Here is a 10438-nt window from a genome sequence, read left to right as displayed (position 1 = left end):
TATTTGAATCCGAATCCGAATCCGAAAAGGAATATGAAAACAAATACAATATCAGCGATATCTGTTGTATTTGATCCGTTTGCACCCCTAGTCGCAGCCATTAGTAATCCAAAACTCCTTCCTACTTAATGCAAAGACGTGCAAGCCTTTTGTGTGTTCGAGAAAAAAAATATCGGAGTGGCCATAGTGTTCTCTGGCTCATGTGGAGCTCTCTTCCCTGGAAGAATAATAGGCTTTGAGAAGTGGATGATGCACTTCAAGTCAAGGAGAATGCTTAAGAGTGATCTTAGTGTACATCTTTTTGTCACTAAAAGGACTGCACTTTTTTGTTTGCAGGGAACGTATCATGAAGTATGAGGTGTATGGGTTTTTAACGAGGCATTATATTGGAAAACTCTTTCATGCCCACTAAATCACGATTTTTTTTTCCATATTTTCTTGTCGCACCTGAAACGGTAAAGTATATATGCCGAAATGGGGCGGCCTTCGGCATGGCACACCCAATATCACCAAGTACGCCTTTGGCATGGGTGAATAGCCTGCCACAACCATGGGTTCAAGGGACTATGAACCGATGCAGGCCGCTGTAGAAAGAGCTAAGAAACCTTTGAGGGAAAAAATGTCAAAGATCTCATAGCCAAAAATATAAATCTCAACCACTTCTTGTGAAATAATGTGCTATGGGAGCTCCAATAAATAATCAAGGTTGTACACAAAACCACCAGCTCTTTGTGAGAACACTTCCAACCTTGTGGTAACAAAAAACTTAGTGAAACATCTCAAGGAGCTCAAGGTTATCATAGCTAAAGATCCAGACCTCAACCACTTCCTGCCAAGCAAAGTGGCGTGTAAGGTCCCAAAAAAATGATGGAGGTTGCGTAGATTCAGGACCTGCTTGTTTGGGTTACATATGAGCTTTTGGGCCTCTAAATAGCCAAAAAGCTCCCTGAAACCAAAAGCCAAAAGCTCACTATAGGCTTTTGGCTTATACAAGCTGTTTGGTTTTTGAAAAGGCTTTTGGCTTATACGAGCTGTTTGGTTTTTGAAAAGCTTAAAAGTTACTCCTTCCAGTCCAGTTTATAAGGAATTTCGTCTGTCAACAGTCAAACATTATAAACTTTGACCAATAATTTGGTCAACGTTTTTTAACTATTATAATACAAACTTGATACTATAGCAAATGTACCATCCAATAATTATAATTTTATAGTCGTATACACAGTAAAATATAACACAAATGAATAGAAGACCATGCAATGTTAGACTATGGTGTTTCCTAAAAAAATGTTAGACTACGGTGTATAAATTGGACCGGCCACTCAGATGCGTCGTGTCCCTGGGCTAACCTGCCTCAGATGCCAAACGAGGCCTTACGACTTATCAGCGTCAATGGCCCATTCGGATCTCCTTTTTCCCAGCGCACGGGCGGCCCACAAACGGATCGGCCACTCCTGTCCATCCCATCGGCTCCACACGCGCAGGGAGACCCCATCCTCTCCCCTCGCCGGCGTTCTGCCGCGTTGCGAATTCGAATTAGAACCTGATTCCTCCCCCCTCCCCTACCTCTCTCCTCCTCACGCGGCGAGCGGAGGCCCGGTGAGGACCGCCCGGATCGACAGGATGCAGCAGAAGCCGGACGACGCCATGGAGGAGGCGGCCGAGGCGGCGCCCAAGGCGGCAGCGGTTACTACAGGGCCGGAGCTAGGGTTCTGGTTGGCGGCACGGCGGCGGCTCGCCCCCGACGACCCCTTCTTCGCCGCCGGGGACCTCGAGCGCGAGCTCCTGGCCAAGCACGTACGTTTCAATCCCCCTTCCCTTTCCCATCCCTTTATCCTGCCTCCGCTTCACGCACGCTGATCCCTGTTGCCAACACGTCGGTACGGCATGCCTGAGGAGATTCTTGTTCCCATGGCCATTTGGGGGCGATGCGAATTCCGATGCGGGCAAGTCAATTTTAGCGCGGAGGGTTAGCGGCGCGGCGGGCGGCCCTTGATTTCCCGCGCGAAACTGCCGGGAGCGATGTTTCTCGGGGTTTGGATTGGTTGTGCTTGTACGGGTCCTAGTGCTCTGTACTGTAGGGCGGTTGATCCAGATCCATAGGGTTGAAGTTACGGAGAGCTCTAGCAGTGAATTGATGCTATCCATTCGTGTTCCGTGACCATGATAGGAGCACCCTCGATGTTCTGAAATTAGATGCTCCCTGCAGCTTGTCGACTCCTTTCGTTGTGCAAGGCTTGCACATAATTTCTGCTTACTTTTTGTTTCTTTGTTTGCCATGAAAGCTTGCCCTGGATCTCTCTGAAGATGACCGCAACCAGCTTGAGAAGATGGAAGTAGCCAGCACGTGGTAAGAACTTACCTTTGTTGACATTGATGAACCATTGTAGGGACTCTAGTGGAGAACACCATAATTAGCTAATAATTAAGCTGAAATTCTCTGGTTTCCATATTATCACTGATAAAAGGCAACTAGAAGTTACTTAGTCAGGCTCCTACTTTTAATGCCTGAGATTAGTGCGGATTATGTTTCTGCATCAGATGCATACATCTGTGGTCTTCATTCACAATACAGTTTCAGCAACGATAACTTGTGGTTGGTACTATACTATGGGTTTGTTATATGGGGGGGGGGGGGGGGGGGGGGGGTGTTCATAATTTGTAAATTGTGATGATACGTAACCATTAGGTCCTGATGCCTGGTAACTGCAGTTTTATGTCCGTTACAATTTAGAGGCTTGGTCTCATATATGACTAATAAAAGAGGGTAAATGGAAGACATGGCACTGCCTACAAGCACCATCCTAACGCACAATCTGCCGGTAGCAGGAAACACAAGGACAAAATAGTTCACCATGCCAACCTATCCATCCCATAAATGGTGTTAGTGAAGTCGCATCATTTTCTTCCCTTCTAGAATGCTTGGCGTCTATCAAATACAGCTTGTTCTCTTACTCAAGGATTTAGTCTCTACATCAGCATATTATCTTTATTTCACACTGCCTTGAGTTTTTGTCTTTGGGTTCTAAAGCTACATGGACGCTCCTTTGAGGTGTACTCTACATGAACGCTCTCATTGACTCATTGTATTATGCTTCTTTTCGCCAAAGGAGCTTCCGACTCCTTGAGTTCCCTGTCACTTGTCACATAGGTTGGTCTTACCAACACAGAAGAATATGGGAGTGCTTTCTGTATAACTAGAACCAGACATTGTCTGCTCACCTTCAAGACAGTTGCCTACTGTAACACTGAAGGAAAAGTCTATTTAAAGTTAACCAGAGGCCCTTAGGATAGATTGATGAGGCATGTTTGTCACCAGTTTCAAGGCCAAAAGGCTTCTCATGCAAGACAAGGAATAAACTCTCCTAACATCAAGATGTTGTGTTCTATGCACTGCAGTGAGTACTTTCTCATATTACATTTTTTCCTATTCATTTTCTCATGTGTTTAAAAACTCTTGCAGCACAGTGTTTTGCCCAATTGCTGGTTGTGGCGCCCATCTAGGTTGTCTGGAGGAGTTTGAGGACCACTATGGCACTCGCCATACTGCTTCATGCTCTGTATGTTCACGAGTTTATCCAACTTCGAGGTTGCTCAGCATCCATGTTTCTGAGACACACGACTCGTATTTCCAAGCAAAAGTTGCCCGTGGTTTTCCAATGGTAATGGCCATATGTTTGTTTATCAGTTACACAAATGGATTACTTTTACATATTCGCAAATTGTAGAGAAACTTACAGACGAGGATTTCAAGTATAGCGTCTTTTTAGAACGTAGACTGATCAGCTCAAATCATCTGTAATATTAAAATCAGAATCAGTCACCATAGTTTCCTAATACTGCTTATAAGCTTTTTATATAACATTATTATTGTTTTCTCTGCAAATTTACAGAAGTCCTTTTTAGTCTCACAATCACCGTGTATCTTGATACCTGCAACTTTTCATAACAGTATGAGTGTTTGGTGGAGGGTTGTGGCATGAAATTGAAGAGTTACAAGAGTCGGCAGCAGCATCTCATTGATAAGCATCAATTTCCCAAATTATTTGAGTTCTTCAAAAAGGCACGGGCCTCCCAACGTCAGCGGCAAAAGTCCCAGAGGAGGCAGACTGCTCACAAGGGTGAAGAGACAAGGGACAATTCAATGGACGTCGATGGAAAAGGTGCAAGGCAAACAAACTGGAGGTATCGGCCGAAGCAACATGCTCATAATGATTCGAAAGAGAGCAAGCAGCAGCATAAGGAGGCCAAGGAGAACGAAATGGATGTCGAACAGAAGATTGATGACCTCACCTCTGCTGTATCGAAGTTGAGCACAGCAGATTCTACGCCTGCAAGCGTAACCTTTGGCCACCGTCGCTCTCGTGGCCTTACGTTTGTGCCAAGGTCAATCAGGCAGAACAAACAGGCTGCCTCCCAGCTGGAAGCAACAAATGACTAACCACTGTTATTTGGTCTTTTGGTAGTTCCAGAATCTGGCTTGGAGCTATTAACTTTGTATGAATGTTTGATCTTGGGTGTTGGCTTCCACTGATATCCTTGGATCACGAAGTGGCAAACGTTTCCTTGGCTGTGACAAATTTTGTTATGTAATGATGCTACTGATTTGCAGAACGCAGCTAATGTTAGCTGTTGCCCACTTGCAGTTTCACTGCAGTGGGCAGTGGCCCACAAATTCTGTAGGTTGGTTTGAAATGTTGAATAGTTTTTGTTTACCCGCAATGAAGACATGCTCTGTTCGCTTGAACTTATCAGCCTGGGTATAGTATTTTTCTCTCGTAACAAATCAACGAATAATACTTTTCAACCTGGCTTTTCAGCGAAGCGAATAGGGCCATTGGCTACTCGTGTTGCATGTGGCTTGTGTGTGACAGTATTGTAGAGGAATCTACCATGGGGTCATGGGATTAAAAGTTGTCCATGCCTTTGGCACACTTCGCCATGTTGTTCTGGTTATGTGGTGAAGTGATAAGACTCCTTGTGCTAGAACGGTAATGATTAGACCCGGGCATCTGTTCGTCCACACGGACCAACCTGCTCACGCCGCTCGCCTACAACACACGGCGTCGCTCGCCAACATCGCAAAAAGAAAAGAAAAGAAACCATCGACGTGCACTCCGCTCTGTACCCACGGCCACCGTAGGTGACACCGCCGCTTCCACCCCCACCGGTCGACGCTGCTGGCTCCACATTGTCATCGTCTTCGCCCCAGCTTCCCTTCCTCTCTCTCTCTCAACGTGGCCCAAAGCATGGCCACCTCCGCACGTTGCGCATGCCCGGCCCGGTGGTGCCCTAGTCGTGAAGCGTAGCCCCCCGGTGGGGTGGCCGCTTGCCCACATCGCGCGCCGCGTGCCTCCGCCCCACTCTGGCTCACTGCTCCTTCCACCAGATCCAATGCGCGCGAGAGATCCGATGGTGGTGGGGACTGTGGCGTCGGCTGCAGGGGCTGCATGTCGAGCCCACGATACCAGTGGCCATGAAGGGGTCCCCGCTGGCCTCGTAGTAGGTGGAGTCCATCTGGTTGATGGTAGCGACGGCGCGTGAGCTCCATTTCACAAGCAACAATGAGATGTTGTAATGTGCTGAAAACGCATGTTGCAAGCATATGTTTCACGTGTTTTGGGGTGTTTCAGATGTATGTTGAATTGTTTTACACGAATGTTGTAAAAGTAGATAGAATGTTGCAATGGTTGTATACATTTGTTGTAAATATCTGTTCCCAATGTTTCATCTGTGTTTTTGGACGTATGTTATAAGTGTGTTTTATCTGGATGTTGCATACGTTTCACACATATGCTGTAAGTGTTTTATCTGGATATTGCATATATTTACAATGATTTTCAAGTGTTTTTCATGTGTTTTTGCAAGTGTTTCAAAAGCATGTTTCAAGTGTTTTATTTGTCTTCAGACATATGTTGTATCTGGATGTTTCAAAAATAGATCGGTTGTTGTCATCCCTGTGCTAGAATTGCTGGTCTGAGTTATGCTGTGCACAAGTCCAAAACTCGATGTGGCCATGTGGGTTCCAAAGCTGAGGTCACGACACATGAGTAATGGCCGTGGTGGTGTATTTGACAACCAAAGCAGCATCGCTATTTCACATTGTGACAAACCGGTGATTTCTGACCTGCGTATGCGTGTTTCTAATGAGAAAATTCACAATGAAACTTTCTCTACCCTACTTAGCACCTAAAGTTCAAATTTTCTCTATTTGTTCACTTTTATTTAAAAACGTTGCTCCTCCTTTATTTGGATATGTAACGGTGTTTTTTATACTAATATGTAACGGTGTTAACTCTAAGGGAAAAGGATAATTTTGCTCCATTATTTTTCTATTACGGTTCTTTTTGTCAGTCCAGGCTAGTTTAGCGCACATTTTTTGTGTTAGTACCATTTTTTTAGTTCTCATATTTTTTATCGTTCCATTTACTGGCTAACAACAGACTATACAGAATATAACATGAGATCTCCGAGAACATATCTAGACACTTAAGATTCAAATGCACCATGACAATAAACCAAACAAATTTGAGAGCAAATCCAGGTTCACATCCACACATGAACACTACCATCCAACTGGTTCACATAAGAGATCTCTTCACATAAATACAAGACACTGTTCCGGCTGATTTGTTGTGAGAGAAAAACACTGTTCTGGCTGAAAAAACAAACTGAAAAAGACGGATTATAAGAGAAGCGAACAGGGCCACAATTTGCAAACAAGTTCATATCTAGTCCAAAGCATTTAGTCCCTCCCTCCCCCAAAAAAACCCACAATCCTAGCGTTCAAATTTTATGCCAAAATAAATGCACACAGAGTGCCAGGCCTGCATCTCAGAGCGTTGGACCCATCTAGAGTGAGCAGCGCAATGCATCTTCCACTCTTGATTCGTGTCCGGTAGACAAGAAGCTACCACATGCAAAATAAAAAAAGAGCTACCACAACCCTTATGAACGAACATGGTTTCCATATAGAGGCTAACATCCAGTGGGAACAGGTCAACAGGATCCTGTTACTTATGTGCAATCGTGGCCGTCTGATTAGCATCTCTATGAATTTCAGGATTCCTGTTTGGTATGAGTTGAAGCTGCTGTTCATGGCCTGGCTGGTTCTTCCAAACTTCAGGGGAGCAGCATTCATCTACAACAGGTTTGTGAGGGAGCAGGTGAAAAAGCATACTGCCATACAGGCTGCAGGTGCTGGCAGCACTAGCAACAACAACGTTATTATTAGTGCTAACGAAGATGACAAGATCCTTTCTACTTCTCCAAAAGAGAAGAAGTCCAAGAGGAAGCTACTTTCGATGATCATTCCAAAGAAGCTCAAGTTTTGATCAAATGCACTTGTAAAAAGGAACTTTTAGTCCGTTTTATGTGTTATATTGTTTTATAAATGATATCATATCTTATCTGACACCTAGGACAAGTGCTTTTTTTTTGCTGTTTCCTTTTGATGTTCTTTGCAAAAAAGGCTGCATCATGTATAACCATTTTGCGCATTTGTAAATAAATGGCCGTTGATAGTTATTTTTTCCTTTTGCAAAGACTTTGAAATTAATTTGGCTACGCTGAGGTACAAGTGGGTCCACAACCTGCAGAAACAACATAGTACTCCATCCGTCCCAAAATAAGTGACGTTTTTTTACTTTTAGACATCTTGTTTCACCGTTTGTTTTATTCAAAATTTTTTATGTAAATTATAAAATAAATAAATCATTATTAAAGTGTCTCTAATAATAAAATAAGTCATAACAAAATAGATTATGTTTATAAAAAAATAAATAAAACGAACGGTCAAACAAGATATCTGAAAATAAAAAACGTCACTTATTTTGGGAGGGAGGGAGTACATAATACCTTGTCGGTTGTCACGCCGACTTCTGTTCACAAATTTCAGCATTTCTTTTTCAATATTTCTTCTCAAGACGGACGTAGTCTGCTTAGATTTTTTTTATCTCCGAAGAGAGAAAATGATGGGAAAGCACTTTGGTTGGACAGAAACAGAACTGAATGATTGTACTAGTGGCCCATTAACATTGTATTTGGTTGAAGGCCCATGCTTTAGACCCAGTAGCAAAGTCATATGGTGGCTCATTAAGAGCAGCTCCAGATTGACTAAAAGCAACCTACTTTCCCTATAACAAGCAATAAAGAGGATTATTAAGATAATAAAAAAACATGCTATAGCAAATCCCTTTTCCTAAAATATTTTTTAATCCCTAATAATCATGCCTGTCTTCCTCAAACAAAGGGAAACAAGCAATAATTTTTCTCAATTCCCTTTCTTTCTTCCTCTTTCATTGACATCTCGGGTCCACATTGCCAAACCATCATCACAAGTGCCGCGCCGCTGCCACTACGCCATCGTGTCCTGTGCCCCACACTGTGCCGCTCCTCCCCGTGCCATGCATGCCGCAGACCTGCTCGATCTAACCCAATTCAAGTGCTCTCGGCACCAACATGACGCTAAGCACACCTTGAAGCAAGCTTAACCCGGTAATGCATCGAGTCACCACATGAAAAGACTCGATGTTATGACATTTATAGACTGAACGATGATCATGGGTCACACCCATCGTTACAACAATTTTATAATGAAATTATATAATGCATAGCTATGTTCTAATAGAAGTTATTATACACCAGAGTTCAGAGTTTTTTTGCACTAGATATCAAATAGTTCAAAAATATTTGTACATAGTGAGACAATACTGCAATAGAATTTTAATAGAGGTAGCAAAAGGCAAGCGCAAGTCCAAGTTGAGCCCACCGACAGTGAGCCTACAACAATAACTCAAGGCCTACTCCTGGTGGCTATTATTTAGCAAGATGAACTTGTCACAACAATCATAAAACTCAATAAGCTCACCTGCAACATTAGATCACGAATAAACCTTAGGGTCTGTATGGATGTAGATAATTGAGAGGGTTGGAATTGAATTGGGTTCAATGCCAAAGCAGCCATAGTATTGAAATAGCCACAATTCAAATATTATTGTTTGGATGACTATTGAATTGGATTTTGGAATCCTAGCAAGTAGCTCAAATCCGATTCCTGTTTGGATGCAAAAGCATGCAATTGAAACTCTCACGTGCCGTTAGAACAGACTCGTCGTCGTTGTCCATGGCAGGCCGAGCTCAACCTTGGGTGGGAGATTGACGGCGGCGCCCATGTCGGGCAGAGGTCGACCATGGAGGAAGCTCGACGACAGCGTCCATGAAAAGCGGGGGCAGATCTCAATGGCACCATGGGCGGGGGGGGGGGGGGGGGGGCTCTGCCATGGCCATGGGGGGAGCTCAACCCCGGGCATGGCGGGTGGACCTCGGAGCCACGACCATGGGGGATCTCGACCCTGGCCAAAGGAGAGTGAGAGGGAGGGCATCTGTGATGCCGCCATCCTCCTGGGGTCACCTCCCATCCGTGTCGGTGGCTTTTTTATGGATGCGTCACGTGGGGAAGAAAGCAGAGTGTCCGATTCATATGAATATAGAGGGGGTGGCCTCGATATTATGTGCAAGGTTGAGCAGGCGGCCCGAATGTCGCCTGGTATTGGAGCCTGTTTCCACAAACCAATACAAGGCCATCCAAACAATGGAGCTAGGGGCTATCAATGCCAATTCCAAATTCTAGGCCTCAATACCAACATCCAAACGAGCTGTTAACTATTTAATTGTACTCTTGCAAGACTTACCCGACTAAATATAACATAATACTCCAAGAGTTTGCATGGCAATATGGTGGAGCTAGCCGCATAGTAAGGCCTAGTCCCCATGGTATCAAAGCCTTGCTTGTCTCAAGAGTTCTAACTAGCAGCTGCCATTGCCTCCCCTCAGAAGTGTGGTTGACAATTCGGGATCGATTGGAAAACAAGGTACATAGGCTTCCTGTGTCCCATATCCTCAGTATGTGTCTAGTATGTTCCACTTGACCAATGGTTCAGACAACGAATGCTCTTTACTCAACATAGGTGGGACAAAACAAATTAGGAAGTCATTGGTCAATTAATCGTTAACTTACTCTCACCCGGTCTTAGTTTATCAAAATCATGGTCATCATCATTTTCCAACATAAGATATCCTATATCTCGTGAGTGACAGCCCATCACACATCTTCTATCGCGTCCCTAACATGGTAAAGCAATTAGAGAATCCTACACATGCTAGTTCCAAGATAAAATATCATATCATATGGACAAAGTAGATCATGCACCAACTTTGTTAAACAACTCCTATAAACTTCAATGCACAATATATATAACATAAGGACGCATGTAAAGTGTTTAAAACATATAGGAGTTAGGATGCTATGAGCTTGACTGGATAACTTGCTTAATTCTTATTAAGTTAGTTTTCTTTAATCTCTAGGATATGCTCACTGTACACCTCCATCTTTGGGAATTGACCACAAATCACTCCATCTTCTAGCTCCTTCACTTGCTCG

The 10438-nt window shown here is 43.8% G+C and overlaps 1 pseudogene; it reads left to right on the top strand.

The window, feature by feature from the left end:
* Nucleotides 1–1443: 1443 nt before the first annotated feature.
* LOC136482022 (uncharacterized) lies at nucleotides 1444–4746 on the top strand (annotated as a pseudogene).
* Nucleotides 4747–10438: the final 5692 nt, after the last annotated feature.

Source organism: Miscanthus floridulus, chromosome 9 (assembly GCF_019320115.1).
Source record: "Miscanthus floridulus cultivar M001 chromosome 9, ASM1932011v1, whole genome shotgun sequence".
In the NCBI taxonomy this organism is placed as follows: domain Eukaryota; kingdom Viridiplantae; phylum Streptophyta; class Magnoliopsida; order Poales; family Poaceae; genus Miscanthus; species Miscanthus floridulus.
The sequence above is the reverse complement of the archived record's forward strand: the minus strand, read 5'-3'. Positions and strand labels throughout refer to the sequence as shown.